General features: G+C 32.5%; 1 pseudogene; it reads right to left on the reverse strand.

The window, feature by feature from the left end:
* Nucleotides 1–7,852: 7,852 nt before the first annotated feature.
* On the reverse strand, nt 7,853–9,135 carry LOC145941409 (uncharacterized; annotated as a pseudogene).
* Nucleotides 9,136–21,801: the final 12,666 nt, after the last annotated feature.

A 21,801-nucleotide genomic window follows, 5' to 3' on the forward strand; every position in this document is an offset into this window, starting at 1 on the left:
ACGTCCCTCCACGTGACCGCCACCGAACCATTACCATTGGCCGCCCAACATGGGTGGCTGCCCGGCACTTGGTAAGGCTCGGAGGCGATCCCTAATCCGCAATTCCACTCCAGGAGGGTCTGCATAAACAGGTCCTGCACCCCCCTGCAGTGGTTTAAATTTGCCTGGAGGAGAGTGACATTCATAGCGCTATTAAGTCAGCCTCCTCCATAACAACCTCCATTAGTGGCTCCGGCACCGCGGGAGCCACTACGGCTGCCGCTGCTGCTGCCACTGCCTCCTTTCCTCCTTTGGGTGGCTCCGGCACCGCGGGAGCCACCCTGTCCGCTGCTGCTGCTGCGGCTTTTCCCGCTCCTTTTATGGGAGCCCCCCTTGATCTCAGTTTTCTCTGAGGCTTGGGGGATTCCGTTTCCTCCACGACGTCCATTGGTACCGGGGGGGACTTGTCGCCTCCGGATTCCGCTTTCTTGGGCGTTGGCGCCGCTTTGGCGCCAGCGCTCACACTTGGGTTGATCCTGCCACCCTTTGGTTTTCTTTTTGGGTGGCAGGAGTCCCCACCCACTCGGTGGTTGGCCGGCAGACCCTGCTCGGCGCATAGGGGGCACCTCGTCTGTGCGACGCACTCACTGGCCTTATGGCCCTGTGCGCCGCAGTTATAACAGGCACCCCGCCGGTCTGCGCCGCTTGTGCAGGCCGCCTGCACATGTCCGCGCTGTAAGCAGCGGTGGCACTGCAGGGGTCTAGCTTTAAGGGCGTCCACCGGCGCAACCACCCATCCCACTTTAATTTTCCCGATGGCGGCCACCTTGTTGGCCGCCATCAGTGGGCATTGAACCCATAGGGTTCCCATAGACTTGGGGGGGAATTTGATCTCTCCTGCCTTGACCTCTGAGGTCTGGCAGCCCCCAAGCCTAACGACTTCTGCCACCACCTCTTCCACGGTGGCTGACTCATCTAGTCTGCGGACTCTAATCTCCCCCTTTTTGGAGGGGCGCGCGACCCTAACTCCCTCTTTATCTTTTAGGGCCTCGCGGAGTTTATCCGCGAAAAGGTCCGCCTTCGCGGCCTTGTTCTGCCCTGGTATTTCATAAACCAGGGCGCCGGTAGCCGCTCGGCGGACTTTTACGTCCTTTATTTCTAATTCCTCCAAGTTTACTGCTTGGCGGGCTTGCCTCACAGTTTCTGCGTACTGTCCCTCCGGGCATGTGATTGTGATCGCAGCCGTCCGTGAGGCATTCCTCTTCTTCCTCCCTGCACCGGCCTTTGTGACCGCCATTCCCTTACCACTCTGTTTCAGGGGGGAGACTTGGGGTCTTGCCGGTCGCCTTTATTGGAGGATTAGCGGGCTGGGCGGTGTTTGCCCGCTGTCCCCTCTTTTCCCTTCTGCCAACAACCTTCACCCAGACCCCTTGGCCCTGTGAAGGTGGCTGAGGGATTTGAGGGGTTTGTACAGAGGACGCCCCTGGTCGCTGCGGTTTACAGACCGCAGTTTCCCCTTTCTTGGGTGGGTTGACGGTTCCCGTCACCACCATTGCCTGTCGCGCTTTTTGTTGTTGTTGGGCCGGCTTCTCCTTCCCTTTCCTTGATGCCTCATCCTTGGCTGGCCGCACAGGACCCACATCCTTATTTGCTGTGGGCCGCTGTCCTCCTTGTGTTTGAGGCTTCTTCCCCTTCTTGAGGCTTCTTCCCCTTCTTGAGGCTTCTTCCCCTTCTAAGATCCCCGGACCTTAATCCTTTGGACTTTTTTTTATGGGGATATTGCAAGGAAATGATTTACAAAACGCTTCCCGAGGACGTCGACGATTTAGAAACAAGATTTAGAAACAAGAATGCAATTTGGAATGTCGAAGAAGAAGTAATGGAGAACGTCTAAAGAAATTTATTAAAACGCATGAGAGCTTGCGTTAGAATGGATGGTGCTCATTTTGAGCACCTATTATAAATTTTTTTTTAATTAAAAATCAATCCGCTCTTTTCAGAGCGACCAACACATTTATACGTGGAACATCCTGTTCGCAAAATATAATTTAAAAAAATAATAATTTTTTTCACGTCTCGCTTAAGAAAGAAAAGGCAAAACGTGCGGATAATGTTAAGTTATTAAAAAAAAGTATTATAATGTATTATAATACTTTTTTTTAATAACTTAATTATTATACGTTTTCGAAATTTGCGCATTCACAATGCAAAGGCTTCGATTAACCGCAAGACATGGTAGCGTCTCGCGAGTCTCGCGTCAATCACACGTTCGGCAACGCCGCGTGATTGTTGTCGTCGCGTCGCGTCGCGTCGCCCGTCTGTTGTCGTCGCCGCAGACTCTATTGTCGTCCGCATCGAGTAACTTGTGCTGTGCATTTAACTTAACGCGTTTTTTCAAGTAATTTTTAATAATTAATCGGTAGTAACCGATTGTGATTTAGTGTTGTAATCGGTTATTAAATAAACTGAGAGAATTTTCTCTTAGAATTTACCCTGAAAATCTTGGTAATCGTGGGACAATATGGTGTGGAAAGAATTTTATGAGAATTTCTCTGATTAATATTTATTACAATAAAAATAATAATATCTATCACAATAAAATATAAAATATGTTTGATTAATTTTACTAAATTGCATAGTAAAATTAATCAAACATATTTTATATTTTATTGTGATACATATTATTATTTTTATTGTAATAAATATTAATCAGAAGAATTCTCATAAAATTCTTTCCACACCATATTGTCCCACGATTACCAAGATTTTCAGGGTAAATTCTAAGAGAAAATTCTCTCTGCGTAATTTTCGATCAAGTGCGTGAGTGTATTCGTCAAAGTGTCGATACAATTTATAAAAGAAAAAAAATTCGTTTATTATTCGGTGTGTCACGGTGTGTCGTCTCATTGTTATCCACTCTAGTCGTGCAACAATTATTCATCAGAAGACATCAAACATCTCTACAAGGTAAAAATTAGTGAGTGAGAGAGGAAGAAAGAGAGAGAGAGAGAGAGAGAGAGAGAGAGAGAGAGAGAGAGAGAGAGAGAGAGAGAGAGAGAGAGAGAGAGAGAGAGAGAGAGAGAATGTACGCACGCACGCACGCACACACACACACACACACACACATCGCGTGTAGTTAACAGCTGATCGCAGCGAGCGCCTCGCGTAATCGCCCGCGTCGGATAATGAGTTGCGCCGCTCCTGCCTACCGCCCGTATTCGTGCCGTAATTCGCTAAATTTTTCCTTTTATAATTTGAAAACTAAGCTTCGGATAAAATTTTGGCAAAGGAAAAATCGTCTTAGAATTCAGCCAGGAATACGACATTTTAAGGACAAACGGTTGTTTTGAATCACCCTGTATATATTGGGTGCCTTATTGTTCTTAGATTATAATAAAAGTAAATTTGTAACATTTTTTATCAATCATAAAATTAATTTATATTGGAAATGTAAGATGCAGAAGTGTGTGTGGGCATATGCGTGCATGTCCGTGCGTGTGCGTACATGTCCATGCGTGTGCGTACATGTCCGTACGTGTGCGTGCGTGCTTGCGTGCGTATTTGGTTCTTTATACAGGACGTAGTTGTCGTGTAAAAAATGATGCGATAGAAAGAGATAGTTCATATAGCTACCCAAATAGCAAAATGTTAGCAAAATGTCGGCATCAGTATGACAGCAAATCTAATCATGACTTTAAAGCAGCTTCCTGTCCACTGTGTCCGCAATTGATGACATTCTGCTAGCATAAGTAGTAAGCAAAATCTGACAGCAGATTAGCGGCAAAAACCGAGCAGATCTGCACAATATATAATAGTTAGTGGCAAATTGGCGGCAGAGACCGAGCAGATCTGTCAAACACAATCTGATAGCAGATTGGTGGCAGAAATCGAGCAGAACCTGCAATTCCTTGTCATTTGAATATATGATAGAATTGAATATTTTTCAATAAATGTGTGCATAAGATGTATCATCCGTTAATTATAATTTTTTTTCATAAATATGAAATTTAATGTATAACATATATTATATTGTAGTTATATCTCACATAGCAATGAAATGTTCAATTTAATTAAATTAATAAAATAAATTTTTAAAATAATTAAATTTATAATTTATAAAATTCAAGATATAATTTATAAGAATTAAATTCTCTCTTGTTTCATGCTTTAAATAGGAAGTAAATGGATAATTTTTCATTTATATCCTATTAATTCTAATCAGTTTAATATTCTTATATTAGACTTGTCAGATATCAGAAAAATATATATATACTTTAGATCTTTTATTAATAGCCACGACTTGCAGACTTTATATCTATGTCTACCAGAAATTTAACTGCGAGAAAATACATCGCATAGCGGTAAGCGAAGAAACTATTAAATAGCTACAAAATGCAGATCCATGTTGTCAATTTGCCATCAGATTGTGCGTGCGCAAATCTTGCTCGATTTCTGCCGCAATCTGCTATGATAATTCTATACAAATCCTTCTTAATTTCTGCTACTAACTTGTTGTAAAATTATGTTAACAGATTTTATAACATTTCTGACATTTTGCTATCATTATCTGATATAACAGGTTTTATATACAATCTGCAGTATTTTTGGTGGCAAAAATATATAGCATCAATTTGCAATACATGCTATTATGCAATACATGGCATTCTTTGCTATCTGGGTAGTGAAGGCATAGGAGTTTTAATAAGTTTTGCCTAATTGTATACGCATTATATATATGATAATTTTAATAGAAAAGGGCAAGAAGCCACATACATACACATTGCAGATGATACATATCTAAAATAACATGTCATATGTATAATAATTAGAACGTATATATAAACGAGAAGTGAATAAATCAAAATAAAGAAAAGATATAATTTTTGTGTACAAAGACGCAATTGTTAATACTTGGAGATATTACTATCACCTTTCATCTATATGATATATTGACATTTCTAAGATAGAATACGTATATACTGTGTCTTTACAATCTGCATCCCAATTGTCTTGCATGACATAAAAATAATATTGCACCTACACATGTTAAGCGTCGTCGCTTTATCTCACGCTTTATATCACATATCTTATGTGTATGTATCTTAAATATATTAAAATAGTATTACATCTTTTATACGTAAAATACTTATAGCGAATTCGATTGGATGCACTAGTGCGCACTGAGTGCATATAAAGGTTTATCACACACAAGTTTACAATGACAAAAGTAATTAAAAAAGGAAAATAATTAATAGTAAAAGCTATTATTATTGTTGTTTAATATGAATAATGATAATAATAGCTCTTATACTATTAATTATTTTACTTCTCTAATTACTTATGTCATTGTAAAATTGTGTGCGATAATCTTTATGTGCACTCAGTGCGCACTAGTGCATCCAACCGAATTCGCTATTATATTTAATTTTTGTATACAAAAACGCAATTGTTAATACTTGGAGATATTACTATCGCCTTTCATCTATATGATATGTTGACATTTCTAAGACAGAATACATATATACTGTGTCTTTACAATCTGCATCCCAATTGTCTTGCATGACATAGAAATAATATTGCACCTACACATGTTAAGCGTCGTCGCTTTATCTCACGCTTTATATCACATATCTTATGTGTATGTATCTTAAATATATTAAAATAGTATTACATCTTTTATACGTAAAATACTTATACTTAATCAATATTATTAACTGTCAAATTACGTTTTTGGTTATGTAACCACGTTTTAATTGTAGCCACATTTCGTTCTTTTAATATACGAGGATACTGTTTAATGAGAGCTCCAATTTGATTAAATGTAGGTAATTGTGCATCTTTCTTTTTTAAATAATATCCAAAGGCATCAAGGACGACTCGTTTTTCATCGTTGCTCCAGCGTGTACGATTAGTAAGAATCACTGGAAATATAAAAAAAAGTTCTTAAACATATACGCAATTTTTTAAATAATTTATTTTTTTAAATAATTTAACAAATTTCTGTTGCACATTATATGTATTAATATTTTAAATAACAATTTATAAAAAATTGGTTTGTAAACTTTGTTTAATTCACGTACTATCTTTTAGAACGATTAACTTTTTATTATTTTTACTGTATATAATTCTTTAATTTTAGTAGAGATCATTGTTTATAGTATTTTGTGTGTGTGTGTGTGTGTGTATGTGTGTGTGTGTGTAAATATATGTATGTATAAAGTATCGCAATTGGAAAATTTTATGTTCCAATAAAAAGATTCTGATTTTAAACATACATACATGTATATGTAAACATAGTGTTTTAAAAATTTGGAAACGGTCAAAGAGCAATGCATATAAAAACAATCCACTTTAGAAAAAAATATATCAGATAAAACTTGCAAAGTTAAAAAATATCTATTTAGAGGTATTATCACTTTAACTTTAGGTGATGTTATCAAGATCAAATATACTTTCCTATTAGCGACACAAGTTGACACAAGCTGACACAAGCATTATTCTGTCTTTTTTCAACATTCAGGAATAATAAAAGATAGAATGATACATGTGTAGTGTCATTCTATCTTTATTATTCCTGAAAAGACAGAATGATGCTTGTGTCAGCTTGTGTCAACTTGTGTCGCTAATAGGAAAGCACCCCAAGGCAAGTTCGTCTCAAATTGTTTTAATGAAACCACCATATTTTTTTATATGAATTGATTCCTCGCAATATTCTGTATAAAAAGTTATAAGCGTAGGATGGTCAAAAAGTGAATGGTTTATAAGACATTTTATAACCACACACACACACACACACACACACACACACACACACACACACACACACACACACACACACACACACACACACCAATTATAATTCCTTTGATTATTTTAGGCATAAAAGTATTCAGATAAAATCATTGTAAAATAAATATTTTACGAAATATTTCATAGTTTATGTAAGATTGTGTGAAATTAAATTATAAAATATTTCGTAAACTATTTTCTTTTGGACCATTCTACCCTTATAACTTTTTATGCAGAATATTACGAGAAATCTATTTATATAAAAAATATAGTGATTCTATTTAAAAAATTCAAGATGATCTTACTTTGATTTTGGCAACAACACTCAAAATCAAAATGAAAAATAAAACCTGTAAGAAGATATTTTAAAATTCTACAATTTTTATTTAAATATTTTTTTCTAAAATGCATTGTTTATTTGATTTTTATTCGATCATTTCCAGACTTTTAAAATATTCTGTATATTTTAAAGGCATTTTCTTCTTTTGTTTATATGAATAAATACACATTTTATAACAATTTAAAAAGTTTATATTTACCTTTTTTCTTTGCTGCTCGCATTTGTTTCTTTTTACGAATTATTTTCTTATTCATATTTCCAACATTTTGCTCATTTTCTGTATTATTATCCGAATAACTAATTTCGATTGAGGTACTAGTTCCATGTGAATCTATAATAAAAGTAAACATATATTACAAAATTCAGAAAATAAGATTAAAACATATTTATATATTTTTTGATACGCTTTGTCTTTAAGAGAAGTAGATGTAAACAATTTATATCATTTCTTTACTATTTGCTTTTAAAAATTTAAATGTTAAAATACGTAATTTTTTTTAAAGAAAACAAAATTTTTATGCTAACCATAACTTTTATCACCATATTAAATGTTTACAATTAAAATTTAAAGAAAGAGAGAAAAGAGAATGCCAAACAAAAATAATTATACAAATTTGTTTTGTTAAATAAAATAAAATTATTTTGAAAAGAATGTTAAATAGTTTACTGATGACAGTAATATCTAATTTCTTTAATTTATACTTAATTTATATTTATATTTATATTTACATTTATATTTTAATTTTAATTTATATTTAAAAAGTGCATATTAATTTTGTTCCATAAATGTAAGAAAACAAACCTCTTAATGAATTTTGTTGCAAAGCATAATTTCCTTGACTTATTGTAGCTTCATTAATTTCATTATTTTGAGTTTGTTCTAATACACTTTCATCATTATTATTTAGATCAAACTCTGATGCAGAATCTGAATCATCTGAATTATCTTGCTCGACTCCTTGTGCTGTTTCTAAATACTGTGATATTTCTAAAATTTCTTTTTCTATGACAGGTTGTCTATAATGAACTAAGTGTATTTTCTCTGCATGACCCATGAAATTCGCGAGTGATGTGATTTCATTCTCCGATAAATTGTAATTAATGCACATTATCGCTATATGTTTCCGCAACTCGGTTGCACGCAAAGTCTCAGGATTTTCAGCACCGCACTCTATTGCGTACTGTCGCAACAAATCACATGCCAAGAGATATCTATACTTATTTTTTACAAGAGAAGGGAGACCAAATAAATATGGATTATTTGATGAAACTTTCGCAGCTTTCCTGTGTTTTAATATCATATCAATGCAATCTCTCAATTCTTCTGTTAATAAAACAGGTACTGTTCGTCCAAGTTTACCTCTTAATGTAAAACGTACATATTTTTTAGCTATCTCTTTGGCATGTGTCGAAAGTGTTTCATACATTTCATTCGTTTGATAATTAATTCCTTGATAAGCCTTGTAATCTTCAATGAGTGTTCTTTGTATCTCTCCAGCTCTACGACGGTTGAATACTTGTACCGATGTTAATGTTACTTTTGCAAGTGTAAGCCATGCCTCGTAAGAAAATTCTTCTTTCAAAATATTATAAGCTGTTCGACGTTTATCTTGTAAAAAGTTCTGTAGTTTCATAATATCTGATTTAGAAGGTAGAATAATCTTCTTACGACGTTTATTTTGATTCATTGTTTCAGCTATTGTTTTAGTAACACACGTTGTAAAGTCTTCAGAAAATACTTTTAGAAAATCTTCAGCAAGTAATTTTTTATCATACTCTTCTTTTCTAATAAATCGATTAACTAAAATTTTTCCAAGTTCTTTTATTAATCCTCCGAGTGACGATGCTAATGATGGAATCTTATAAAATCGTCCACATAAAGATAAACCTGCTAGTATGTTGATTGCTTCAATGCAGGCATTGCTGTATCGTGGATAATAAATAGAAGCAAAGTCTGTAATGTCTGAATATTTGTTTTTCACTATTTGTAGAAGGCGGCCGAGTCTTCTCATTTTTTGTTTTATCATGCTATCATGATGCTCTGATGCTTTATATTTTTCACACTGCTGATTTCCAAATGCGATTATTAAGTCATAACGTATAAGTCGCACTATATTATCTTCTTTTAAGACAGGAAAAACACGTAATCTTAAAATTTTATTTGCTTCAGGATGTATTCGACCTATCACTGTTCTTCCTAAAACTGATATCGCTCTAGTATCTTTATTTTTACGACCAATGCATCTACGCGAATGATGTCTACTTGTAGATTTCAGTACAAATGCTTTGCATTTTGGGCATGCAGTATAATCAGAAGGTAACTTATTATACACTTTTTTAGATCGCCTTTCTACAAGAAGTTCACCATCATTACGTGTACTATCTACGTTGAAATAAAAATCTCCACGTCTTCGGAGTGATTCTATAATTTTTCTTCGCTCTGTTGTTCCTTTCGGTAAATTTTTAAATTTTTGCACTTCCAATTCGTTAGCATGTACTCGTTCCAGGTGACGAGCTATTTTACTTTGAAATGTGTTGCAGTACATACAAAAATGTTTTCTTGCCTGCATCAGCTGATAGGACAAACATTTCTGCATCATCTCGAGCACATTTACCCGTTACGTTAAGTAACGTTGATATATCTAACCCACTAGATACATTTATCGAACTGTTAGGTTCTTTAGAAATAGAATCTGTTTGATTTACTTCACTCTGACTTAAGCTTTCAGATGAATCATTTGGTATATAAGAAGAATCTTTGTCATGTGTACTTTCTGAACTGTTATTTATTTGTGTATTATCTTCATCATCAAAATAATCTGTAAAAATTATTATATGCATAATATAAATTTAGTGAAGAAAGAATTAGAACAGAAAAATATATTTATTTAATAAAACAATATACTACAACTACAGGGTGAACCATTTCAATCGACGCACGCAGTTATCTCATAAAGTTAGCAATATGGTAAAAACTGTTGTATACAAAAGTTGTAGGATTCAAGGGAAACACACTTGATAGACTTTGATCCTGACCTTGAGGTTAAATTTAGGCGTCATTTCCAAGTCAACTTAATTTTTTAAAATGGAATCACTAAAATTTTGTTATATAAATTAATTCCTTGCAATATCTGAATAGTTTACAAAATATTTTATACTTAAATTTGATATAATTTTACATAAACTATGAAATAACTCATAACATATTTATTTTCCAATGATCTTATTTAAATATTTTTATACAAAAAAAATGAAAAAATTCATGTAAAGAAAATGCATAGTTATTGTTTTTAAGAAAAGTATGTAATTTGCAACTAGCAACTACATATTGTTTTAAACAACTATATATTTTTTTACACCAATTGATGACCTTATTATTTTGTGCATAAAAGTATTTAGGTAAGATCATCAGAAAATGAATATGTTACGAAATATTTCAAAGTTTATAAAAATTATATCAAATTAAAGTATTAATTTATCTCATAAATTATTCATTTTTTGACCATCTTACCCTTACTTTTTATGTCAAACATTACAAGGAATTAATTTATATAAAAAATGATTCTATTTAAAAAATAGTCAACTTTGAAATGACCTCCAATTTGATCCCAAGGTCAGGGTCTAGGTCTTCACCGTCAAGTGTTGTCCTCTGAATCCTACAACTTTTGTATATAACATTTTTTTGCCATATTGCAAACTTTACGAGATAACTGCATTAATTGAAATGGTTCACCCTGTACAATATACTATACGATATCCTACAAATATATAATAATAATAATATATGAATGGCTTATAGATGCGGTTTATAAGTTTACTCAAACTCAATTTCGAGTTATTAACACATTTGAGGTACAGACAAGATCTATTCTTAACCAGCATAATTAAATAATACTATTAAATTCGTCTATTTTTAAGATCAGATTACATAGTTAAATCATCTTTACATGTACTTCTGATAAAAACGAACGTAGAAGCTTTAATTTTTTTAATTTTTATTTCTTGGACTTGTATTATTTGGCATCTAAGCTTTGACATATACAAGCACTAATGACGACAATTATGTAATGTATAATTAAAATTTTAGTTATACATAAAGAAGATTATTAATAGTTCTATCTGTAGATCTTAAATATTTTTAAATATTTTAGAGATTACGTGAGAAATGATTAATTTCATCAAGTCGCGTTTAATATTATATTATTGCATGTAAAATTAATATAAATTAAATTAAAATAATTTTCTGTTAATTATTTACACATGACATAACAATCTTAAAATTATTTGTGTATTTCTAAAAAATTTTAATATAAAATAAGCCATTCATTTTTTTTTTAAATATTTTTATATATTTATATGAAATATACAAGTATGCATATATGAAATAAAATTATAAATAATTTTTAGCTACTCTTTCCATTTGTAAGACGAAGAGATGGTAAAACATTATATTTAAACATATAAGATATATAAAAAACGACGTTAAAGTATAAAAGAGCACAAATTACATGTTTATTTACAAATTATTATAATAATACTTTAAGCAATTATATACCTGCAGTGGATGCACGTTCACAAGTTTCAACTAAATGTTCAGCAGATGTAGTTTCTAAAGTGATACTTTGTGATATATCATTAGCATCGGTATTCTCATATACTTCAAGTATATTTTCATTATTCCAATTCCAGGATAATACATTTTCAGGAATTAATTGTAGAGTACCTAATTAAAGAAAATAAAAAAAATAATTAAATTCTCTAAATCATATTTGTACTTAATGCGTTATATCCATTATAATCAATTTAATAAAAATTAAGCAAACAATTATTTAAATTTTTTATATTATACTGTGCACTTACATGCTGTATCAAGATTTTCTGCTTCCATCATTAATTCTATCGGTCTTTGTATTAATAAATTTTCTTCTTCATTTTGATCATACCCTTTAAAACTTGATGTATCCATAGAATTATTTATATTAACGATTGTATTTTTAGCATTAGTTATATTGCTCACAATGTTGTCATTGCAATTAGTAATACAATTTCTCTTATCTGTTTCTGTTACATTTGAATTTATAGAATTTATAACCATCTCCTCAGCATTCTCTATAAATAATATTATTTCAATAATTATTCTATGTGTGTGTGTGTGTGCACATAAATTTTAAATTAATATTTATATTGAAATACAATAATAATAGATGTCATAGTTGTAATCTCACACATTACTAGAGAAAAAAATTCTTTTAGTATGTAAGGTCTTTAGCAGGATCTCGTGGTTAGGCCAAGATAACCACAAAGACCTTGGTGTCAGGATAACGAGCGAGAGATGAGAACGGTTAATGCGAACGGGTAATAATAATGTAGAGGTTAGGTTAATCCGTCTTTATTACTGAATAGTATGGCTTCCGGACAATGACTGACTCTCGATGAAGCGTGCTCAGGCTCAAGCCCGCGCTTATCATCCCAGAGGGGGAAGAACCAATCAGCTCTCGAGGCGCGCTGCTAACGCCATCACGGACGTAACTTCCTGCCAAGGAAGTGCGCGCGCAGTATAACCTATCGCTACATAGGTTACAAGTATAACATATTAATTAATATTAAACATTGTGCTAAAATAATTCGTATAATTTATATGACTTCATCAAAGTATATTAAAAAACGCAAATTTGACTTTATTTATGTCAATGTAAATTTGCAACTTTACATTATAATCTATCCTTCTGATTTTAACACATTGTAAATAAGTCCCATTAAATATATTAGATTAAGATAATATAATTACATTCAGAAATACACTCAATTATTAGTAACATGAATATTGATGTACAAATATTGATAAATAATTATTATTTCAACATCAATATTTAGAAAGATTTATCAAAAACCTAATATTGTTAAAATAAATGTAGCATTAGTATATTACGTATATATGATAAGCGTGCAGCGAGAAGAGACAGCCCACTCGGGGGTTCAGAGTTAGTGCTACTCGTATGTAGTTACTGTCTTTTGTAAAGCGCTCCTCCCCGCTTCATCGCGCGCTTAGCAACCGTGTAACATTATACTGTTTCTTTTCGCCGCATGCTTAGTAACGATATGAAACTGGGCTGTCTTTTCTCGCCGTCGTCACGCGAATTGGCTGATCTTCTTTAATTAATTTCTCATTAATTATTGTGAAAATCGCAAAATGGTAGAGGACTTTTCTATTCAGTTACACATGCTCTACCTGCAACTGACAGGTGGTTCGCGAATTATGGGACACCCTGTATAAAAAAAATTTATATTTAATAGACTTTGTCATTAAGCTTATATTTATACAAGACATTATTTTAGTTTAGAATAGATATTCTCTCTTAACAAAAGATACTCATACCATTATCATCCACTGCATTTAAATTTTTATCCTTCTCTACACTGATGCAAACATCATTTCTATTTGAATGAGATATATCTTGGTTATTAGGTTCTGTATTATTATCATCCTCAGGCGTGATCATTTCAATATTTGCTGTAATTAATCATACATATAAAAGATTTAATTTATTGTATTAAAAGAATATTATTTTTAACACATGCAAAAATATTATATTAAATAATGTTATCTCGCTAAACTTTAATAATAGTAAGATGTGATTTGCCAGTCGAATTTTTAAAACAAGGTTTAAGATTTTATTGACCAACACTGACTAAGACTAATTCTTATATTATAAGACTTTATTTGGGAATAATCTCAATTCGAGATTTATTTCCCGACTCCCCTCTAACCCCCCTATAGAATTATAGGCGAGAAAAATATAGATCCGAAAGTCGCTGAATCGGGAATCGAACCCGAGACCTTTCGCTTGCCGGGCGACTGCTCTCACCAACTTAGCTATTCAGACCCTTCGATTCTATACTTTTCTCTGCCTTGATAAACAATTCCAATCAACACCATTATTAGGTCCAGGTGTGTAAATAACAATATGTAAGATGTGATTTGCCAGTCGAATTTTTAAAACAAGGTTTAAGATTTTATTGACCAACACTGACTAAGACTAATTCTTATATTATAAGACTTTATATGTCGCCCGGCAAGCGAAAGGTCTCGGGTTCGATTCCCGATTCAGCGACTTTCGGATCTATATTTTTCTCGCCTATAATTCTATAGGGGGGTTAGAGGGGAGTCGGGAAATAAATCTCGAATTGAGATTATTCCCAAATAAAGTCTTATAATATAAGAATTAGTCTTAGTCAGTGTTGGTCAATAAAATCTTAAACCTTGTTTTAATAATAGTATTATTAATATCACACACAATGCGCATAATGTTAACTAGCTCATGTTACGTATTGCAAATGTTTAATAAATATTAGTATATATTTCACACAAAATATATCTTGACTAAATAAATATATCTTAACTAAACGAAACATATATTTGAATCAATATTATAAAACTTGTATATAAGAACCTCTGCAAGAACAATTTAAATCTAATTAAATTTAATTTATATTTAAATATAATATAAAACTTTCTATAACAAGATAGGAATAAAATGTATAAATATTTTACCATTATTTTTGGTTGCAAGCAAAGATGACTTGTTATGCATTACTTGGGAAGTACAATGCAATATAATTTTTGGTGTATCGGCATCCAATGACTTTTTAATGGTATTAAGTACATTAACATTTTCTGTAATACAAATAATGAAAAATAATTAAATAAATATATTATTACTTTTTAATAAACAAATATTTTTCTTTTACAAAAAATAGAAAAAATGGTAAATATAATATAATCTTAGACAGCATATATTGATTCACATACATTTCCTAAAATATTCATAATAATAATTCACTATGTTTAGGAAACGCATATGAACCAATATGTGTTCAGATGTATAAATGATTATACAAATGTATAATTATTTAATAAATATTTTAATAAATTAATATTTCAAAAATTATAATTATTAAGATGTACCAAGCATCAGTAACTTTCGCAGTAACTTTCCACAGTGAAAAAGCTTAGTTTAGTGAGCATCTCATTGTATTTTACAGAGCAAGAAAATGAGATCAATTATGACTGTAAAATAGAATGAGATGAGAATTCTACAACCAGCTTTAATTGATGGATGATATGTTTCGTTTACATGTTGTTGGCTATAATTCAGCTAATATTCTCCTTTCTGAAAGATTAAGTATTCAATGTTTTAATATTGTTTTATGTATAAAGATCTTTCTACAATGGGCAGTAGCAGTAGGTCATAGTCAATAGCAATAGGTCATAACAGCAGTCGCAGCAAATGGATTTGGTTTATTTCGCTACGACTACTGCTACGAACTACTACTACTGCCCATTGTAGAAAGACCTTAATATTTCTTATACAAAATACGTAATAGATATTTTTTATAAAATAATTATTTGGAAGCTATGTACATGTAACTTGTGTATGCATGCGTGACATGTATGTATGATATCTATGGATAGTATGTATGGCTGGTAATATTCATGCATATGTGTGTATATATATATAAACTCGATTGCTTCAGTCGTTATTGAGACTCAACTGTCCGATTCGCGTAAAGATACACGGTGCCTCGCTTCTATAAAGCAGGAATCGGCTACGCCCTTAACTAGGCGCGAGACACTACCGTGTCTCTTGATTAAATAACAGGAATGCTTTAATATACAAATTTATGCATATCGTTACATATTTTTCATATACATATATTGAAAACATGTATTCTGATGTGTATAAATTTGTAAGTTAAGACATTCTTGTTGCTAAGTGTTGTATATGTGTGTGCGTATATATATTAAATTAAATTGTTTATTATTATTTATTATATTTTCTATCATAAAAATTACTTACCATGTTGTGCTATAACGCGACAAATATATCTTTTATGTTTATATCTTGCTACACAATAATTTTTGCATCTGATTACTTCTTTCTTTTTACATACATAATATATCCCATCAGTAAATACGACGAGTGCAAACATTATTATTTATTTAAGAAAGGATATGAAGGAACTATATGATGAATACCACGTTGACGAAATTTCGATTAAATTTAACTGTTAACTTTCAGTATGACAATTGAAGTAATAAAAGCGCGGGTACAATCCGGGAAAATCCGTACCCATAACCATAAACGTAAAAAGTTAAAAGACAGTCACTAAGTATGTCTGTAACCGTAAGGGTCCGTATTGGTTCACATGGACCAATATTTTGCGCGTAACGCGTATCGCATAACCAAATATTAGTGCATGTGATCGCACCCTTAAAGTTGGTTTATTTGAACTTTTATGGTTACGGGAACGAAAAGAGGTTATTATCTTTGTATATTTTATTAGAAAAAAGTCTGACACATTTTAATACTATTAAAAGTTGCTTTGGGTACTTGGGTACCCGTTCATTGACAGAAAAGATTGTTAATTGCGCAATTTGCCCTTCTTTCTTTTCCGGTACTATTTCGAGACATACAGAACGAGTGAGAGAGAGAAAGTGTGTGTTATATATTTATAACTATATAAATATTTATAATAAATAACAATGAATCCGACGGAAAAATGTTTAATTAAATTAGATCAAAAGTGTCCCCGTTTATATAATAAAAGCAGTCCTGATTATTATAAACATAAAATAAAAGCACAAAATTTGTGGTGTAGCATTGTACAAATTCACGTTACGGAACTAATGTTCGTTACATTAAGTTATGTTATGACTATGACCGGTATAAGGCCTGGTATACAATAAGTCGTATGTCGCAGTCGGATGTCGGAACGTAAGCGATGATCCAATGAAGAAATTTTGTTATCGAAAAAGAAATTTTCTCATTAGATCATTGGTTACGTTCCGACATCCGATTGCGACATACGACTTATTGTATACCAGGCCTAAGGCCCGTTCTACAATACATCGTATGTCACAGTAGGATGTCGGAACGTAAGCGATTGTCCAATGAGGAAATTTTGTTTTCGAAAAAGAAATTTTCTCATTGGACCATCGCTTACGTTCCGACATACGATTCATTGTATACCAGGCCTAAGGGCCTTCGCACACACTTTCCGTAACCGTAAACATAACCGTAACGTAAGGCCGGCGTCCCATGGACGGAAATACTCACCGGAACAAAACGAGATCACCAATCACGGGATTGTTTCAACAGAATCTTTGAAAGGGCTCTATCAGAATGATCTGGTGATTGGGGATCCCGTTTCGTTCCGCTGAGTATTTCCGTCCATGGGACGGAATAGCCGGCCTAAGGATTTGACCAATCACGTTGCTCGATTCGGCTGTCCGTAACCGTAGCCGTAATAATCGAGCAACGCGATTGGTCAAATCCTTACGTTACGGTTATGTTTACATTTACGGAAATTGTGTGCGAAGGCCCTTAGAGAGAGAAACATACTTTTCAGTACTTTTTCCTACTTTCTTTCTATAAGTGTCCGGAAATATGCATTGCGCATGTCAGTTTTAAATAACCTAACCTAACCAATAGAATCGCGGTAATTTAAAACCTGACATGCACAATGCATATTTCCGGACCTTTATAGAAAGAGAAGTACTGTTTCTCTCTCTAATCTCCTCCAGATGCTACTTTCTACATAAACTATAGGCAATTGCCTGTCCATACCTATAAGGGTATATCCACACAAACTTGCATAGCGCATAAATGTATACATAAGAAAATTGATTGTTTGCACAATACAGTTATTACCGTCCATAAATGTATGCATCAGAAAATAAACCAATCGAATTTCTTATGCATACGCTTATGCGCCTATGCAAGTTTGTGTGGATATACCTTAAGGTCTATGGCGTTGACTAAAGTTTAAGATTACGTATAGTTTAAGTTTATGATCAGTGCTTAACGCGTTACGGAAAAGCTTTTGCGGTGGTCCTTCGTGGGAGACTTTTATGAAATGTGGAAACGCTTTACAAATGGCATCAATTATATACTAATATGAATTTTATGTAATACTGGTATTTGTATCCTAGCGACTGTGTACTAGTGGACTATCTCTTCTCATATTTATATTCGCGATTGTTTTAAATTTCTCAATAATTATAGCCCCAGATAACCAAGTATGCCCAAGCAACGTATAAAAATAAGATGCTAGCAATCAATGCTAATTCTTTGCTAGGAATATGAATTAAATATTTGAGTAGCTAGCATGACGTTAACATTTTGTCGTAATCAAATGCTCAGCTAAAAAAGAAACATCAAATAAGCATACTGTTAACAAAAAGTTAGCACATAATGTCTTCAATTTGCTAACAGATATAAATATGTTGTTATCATTATGTCAGCATTAATTATCAACATCTATTTAATTCTAATGCCAGCATAATGTTTAAAACGTGCAAATGTTTCATTTCCGACATCAAATGCTAGCAAACAATAGCACAATGGACGACATAGATGTGTAGCAAGATGCCAACATCTTTATTAGTAACATGAAAGCAACTTGTGTTCACACTGGTTATCTGGGAGCTCGCGATTGTTTTAAATTTCTCAATAATTATAGCAAAAGTGAAATGACATAGGATTTTCCTCCTCTGTTTAATCCGCTGTTTAATCCTGTACACGAGAGATTATACAGTAATTACCGGACACTGCTTATACTTGATTAGTTCCGCAAGAAAATTAAATCAATCTTTTATATGTATATGTATGTGCGCTATACTCATTTATTATAAATATAAATAAAACAGTATTAGTACTAGAATATCTTATCTTTACAATCTGTTTTTTCAACTTCTTTTATATTATCTTTTATATTCTTTCAACTTCTTTTATTTTATAGGTATAACAGATCTTTTTCCTATATATATATATATATATATATATATATATATATATATATATATATATATATATATATATATACTGAGTGTCAATTAAAGACTGTCTACTAAGTATATAGCGTTATTTCTTATCAGAAAATGAATTTAAATGTCCTGAATCTATTTTTTCTATAACACCTAATAAAGGAGTAATTATTCAGTAAAGAATCACGTTAATGAGCCGCGTGTCTGGTAGTGTGCGTGAGTTCTCCACCGCTACGACTCGCACTGACGTGCGCCGGCTAAAAGTCAGCACTGATTAGCCTGACTTTATTCAATAATTATTCTCTAACAATAAGTGTTGTAAAAAATCTTACTTTAATGCTTTTATGTACAAAATAACGAAAGGAATTAATCAGTGAAAGAATATGTAGCTGTTCTAGTTACTAATTACATATTTTTCCTTAAAAACAAATTATGTGTTTTTTATACTAATTGATTCCTCTCATTATTTTCAAAAGTATTGAGATAAGAAAATGTGAAAAATGAATATTTTACGAGATATTTTATAATTTATGAAATATTTTTTAAATCGGATCACGATATTATTTTCGCGTTTGACTTGTATAGCCGATTTAATTCTCGTATATTTATAATTTATGTAAGATTATGTCAAATTAATGTATAAAATATCGCAAGCTTTTCATTTTTTAACCATGAAATTCTACAGAGATAAAATTTTATTATTCAATTCTTAACGCGCATTAACTCTAGCGCATTAAATTGTCTTCAAATCTTCATAATTAGTCCTTTTTATTATTAATTTTATATTGAGGACCAAAAAAAGTTGGCAAGTACCTAATCTGGGGAGTATACAAATACGGCAGGTGATGATGACGATCACATTTTTTTGGCCAAAAATTAGGAAACGACCTTTTTTAAATCTAAACTACAGAAACACTGCACGACTAAAACAATCACTGCTATACCGTAAGGCCGTACGCTTTTCGCGTACAATTTGATGTTCTGTCGCAGTTTTTCCAATTTTAAGACAATTTAATTGAAGCCTGTTGCTGTATTCTTGAAATTGTGATAATACACAGAGATAAATAATCTTTCAATTCGCACTACCCAATGACTGCACTTAATGCAACGAAAAAATTTTAGAAGACTCTCTCAGAAGGGTTAGTACTATCTAGCTTTGGTATTGGTTGAAAGATAGTAATATTAATACTCTTGAAAAAAAATCAGTCTAAGAACTTTCTAAATGCACTGTGTATAATACGTAAATAACGTTAAGATTAAGAAATATCAAGGCTCTCAATATTAAATATATAAATATGAAATAAATAAGCTATAAGAGCCGAACGCGGTTGTCGGTGTGTCGATTCGAACGAAAATTAATTTTTTCGTTGAAAATAATAAAATAATTGTGCACGGGGCACGAATTTTCCTTGGTACACTGTCAAGACTTTATTTTAGAGAGACTTTATTTAAGACTTCATTATTATAAATTAATATAAATTTATTTATATTAAAACTGAACAATTTTCCTAGTGTTGCAAAAAAAATTAATCATATTTTTTGTGTGGTACCATTAATATATAATACATATTTATATTAAAGTACCGTTATAATACTTTAAATAACGTACACTTATTTTTTGCAATAACTCTTTCTATATCATATACATCGAAACAATTCATTTAATATACACATATATAAACCAATGTAAAGCTATGTATACTAAGAGATTTGTACAATTTTTGTGGTCCCACTAACATACTATTCTCAAACATATATATATATATATATATATATATATATATATATATAATAGATATACAGGGTGTCCCAGACCTAACGTGCCACCCGTTAATGGGAGATTCCTGATATCATTTCGAGACGAAAATCCTAATACCAAAATGTCGAGGCTGCAATAGTTTTCAAATGAGAAGGGTTTGTAATTGACTAATTAAACCGTCCGAAATTCGCGCGCTCAGGCATGGCACATTGCACAGTAGTGAAGGTGTTTGTGTATATAATATATTTATAATATCGATATTAGGCATGTTCTGATATACACTGCCAGTATTGAAAATCTATAGTTTACGTTACATATATTATACATTTTTAGTACCAGCAGTATATCGGAACATGTCCATTAATTGCATCTAACATATATGTTACATGTAATAAGCACATTAGTTACATATTATACAACAACTATTTATCTGTTGGGAAACATTTTAATTCGGACAGCCACAAACCAATACTTACATGTGTTATGCTATATTACACGCTGATCTGCTGCTTCTTTTCTTCGTATTTTTCATTTATACCTCCATATCGCACCCGTACATACCATATAACTTCCCTGCAAAATAAAAAGTGTTATTCTAAATACTGTATATACATTCCTTTTCTTTCTTATTATTTATTTACACGGTTCAAAACTTCTCCTGTTTCGTTAACTACGTTTACACGGCGGCTTATAATCTGATTTAATAACTACTGTATATTATTCAATCCAAAATTTGTTTTCTTTTAATCATAATGATCATTTAAATATGAGCCTCTTTTAATACTTATAAACTTTTGGATGGTCACAGACCAGTACTTACATGCTTTATTACATGTTGATCTATTATTTCTTCTCTTTGCACTATTCACTTCTTATCACGATATTGCGTTCTTGATGACACTTCACGATTGATCGCGTCGGCATAATTATTCACGCGTACTTTCCTATGAGATTCTACAGTAGTTTGCGTTACTTCGCAAAGTGTTCTCATCACTGATGCCATTTTCGGGTCTCGGAACACGCCAAGGGGTATAGAATCGAGCTCGGCGAGCTCGCACGGTACGCCGCGCCCCCTACCACTACGACGTTGTTGGTAAATAAGCTATA

This window comes from Prenolepis imparis, unplaced genomic scaffold (assembly GCF_030444845.1).
Source record: "Prenolepis imparis isolate NDT839.2.m4 unplaced genomic scaffold, iyPreImpa1.0 SCAF_10, whole genome shotgun sequence".
NCBI classification, from domain to species: Eukaryota; Metazoa; Arthropoda; class Insecta; order Hymenoptera; family Formicidae; genus Prenolepis; species Prenolepis imparis.